This window comes from Rattus norvegicus, chromosome 5 (genome assembly GCF_036323735.1).
Source record: "Rattus norvegicus strain BN/NHsdMcwi chromosome 5, GRCr8, whole genome shotgun sequence".
Lineage (NCBI taxonomy): Eukaryota > Metazoa > Chordata > Mammalia > Rodentia > Muridae > Rattus > Rattus norvegicus.
In genome coordinates, this window is record NC_086023.1 from 23,530,977 (window position 1) to 23,533,592 (window position 2,616).

The 2,616-nt window shown below is 40.2% G+C and overlaps 1 pseudogene; it reads right to left on the reverse strand.

Annotated features, from left to right (window-relative positions):
* Positions 1–987: 987 nt before the first annotated feature.
* Srsf3-ps3 (serine and arginine rich splicing factor 3, pseudogene 3) lies at positions 988–1,500 on the reverse strand (annotated as a pseudogene).
* Between the last annotated feature and the right edge of the window lie 1,116 nt (positions 1,501–2,616).

Consider the following 2,616-nt stretch of genomic DNA (forward strand, 5'->3'; position numbering starts at 1 on the left):
TTACGCCGACAAACACTGGTATCATAGTTTTTCATCACCAAATAAACAATGTTACAAACAGCTAAGCATCCATATGTTGCAACCAGGAAGGAATCCCTGTGCAAGCCTTCAGAATGCAGTCCCTACACTTTGCCTGTTGACTTGTGTTCACAGCAGCTCTTAAAGACTGCTTTTATTTTTCCCACAGCTCTACGACATTCCTGCTACTTGAGGAACTACAATTTTATTCAATTTCTGCCAGTTGTTTCTATAACATTAACATATCACACTTTAACTGGTTAGGACCTAGGCTTATTTCAGTCTATGAAAAAACTATGTCTATGAAGTTCACAAATTTAAACATGTAAAACTGTAGGGGGAGGTACTGATTCCCTAACTGGTTCTCGATTGTGTCAATAAAAAAGGTAGGAGCTAATTTCTTGGCAAAGGGTAAAGATGAGACTTCCAGGTTGCAAGAGGAAAAAGAGACGGGAGAAAAGGGAAAAGGCTTTCTCAGCCAGGCTTTGGCATGAGTAGAAAGCAGCAATCCTGTACAATCTTGGGGAAACTAGAACCTGCAGCCTTCTCTACCAGGAGTTAACCAAGTAGATCTGGCTGATATAGACGAGCTGATAAGGTAAGGGCAGGAAATTCTGCAACCAGCAATTGTGCTATCCGACAAGTTCTAAATTAATATAGCTGTCTGGATATTTTTCTTCTGTGGAGAAAAGGAGGGCAAAAATAGAGAGAAGCTGGATAGTTAATGGCACTGAAACTGAGAGGGGTTGGGACCATAATCGCACTTCCGGAAAGACAGTAGCTGGCCTTTGGCAGAGCTAACCCGATAGGGAGTGGGTCCGGCAGTGGCAGCTGATCTCAGAGCTCAGCCAGAAATGAGGGCCTAGGTCCAGGCAAATGCATTTAAAATTACAGGCAACATAAAACAACTTTAAAATGCACCAAACATATAAAGTCGCAAACAAAACTAATTTCCTGTACACACTGCTGTCAAATTAAGTCACTTCCTGTGTACCACTTCTTTTGCAAACTGATCTTCCATTTCCTTTTATTTGACCCAGATCAGCTACGAGACCTAGAGAAGGATCAAGAAGGCTTGTAACTTCTCTCAGGAGACACAGACCTTTCTCCTCTCCTATCTCTAGAAAATGACCTGTGCGGGCTTCAAAGGAAGCTTTTGAAGATCTGGGCCGAAGGGGAAGGCTCTTCCTACCCCTTCCTCTTTAGGAGGGCAACGACCCCATGAGGGAGGCAAGCCAGGATTTTAACTTCATTTTTCACCATTTGACAGTTCCACTCTTACACAGCCACATGTTGTTCTTACATTTAGCTCAAGACCACAACAACAGCATCTTGAATTCAACCCAAGAGGATGCCTAGCAACCCAGACACTTTGGAGTGGTCCATATTAACCAAAAACTTGCCTGATTCAGTCTTGTTCCTATGGTTTCCAAGATTACCTTCATGAACCTTACAGTCCAATGAACAGGAATCACAATGCATTTCCAGACCCTGGATTCAAAAACTCAAGCTCAACTCCTGAAGCTCCAACAGGTCCACAGGCTCCCGACGGCTCTCCGTACCCTGGCACTCAGAAAGTGGCCAAAATAAAATATTTTTAATTAAGATCTCCAAGTGCATTTGAATAGAAATGTATTTACTCTAAAGAAAATAATATATCCTTCCACACATCAAAATGTCTGAAGATTTTTTAAATGTATCATTGCTTATTAAGGTTTTTTCACAGTATTTCAGTTAGTTGGGCTTTCCATCCCAGCTCTAAAGAGGAGTCAGAAAGCCAAAATGTAAAAAGAAAAGCAAAAATATATGCATAATTTTCTAGCTTTCCCATGTCTGCCTATACTTATTGTTATGGTCTGAATGAGAAATATCCCTTTATGCTTAGGTGTTTAAGTGTGTAGGACCTAGATGATGGCACCGTTAGGGAAGGTTATAGAACTTTTAAGATGTGGAAAGCCTGAAGCTGGAAGAAATTCTGGGTTCAGGCTATGAGAGTTTGTGGTCTCTTCTCACTTCCATCATCTTCTCTGCCTCTGGCTCCTGAGTGGAAATGTAATTTCAATGCACCCTACTTTTGGCTATGGTGTTTTATGAGTGCAAAAAAAAAAAGGAACTAATACACTCATTTCAGAGACTAGAGCATACAGGAGTATGTATTTTAGTAGCCTTCTCTAAGAACAAAGACAAAATGAAACTTTAAAAAGTTAATTCACCTAGAATTCTTAAAGAATAATTGAATCTGTTCATTAAACTAATGAGCAAAATAAGTTTGGAATTTTGCCAATATAAATGTGTGGCTTTTATTTCCATCTCTGATGAAAATGAGTCTTCCTCTTGAGTCTGTGATAAGTAGCTATTTTGAGACAGATGGGCACTTTTTATAAAGGAGAATGCGGTATACAACTGAACTCTCTTAGGACTGTATTGATGTCACCTTTGCCCAGAAAAAGGAGTCATCAGTGGGAGATGCCCTAAATAATAGTATTCTGCTCAGATATCTCCTAGAAAACACATGTAGGCCCAGGAATCTGTACAACTCAACTAAATCCTGCTTTCTGGTAGAGTGGAGTGATAACCTCAATGCCTTGTGTTTTCTAT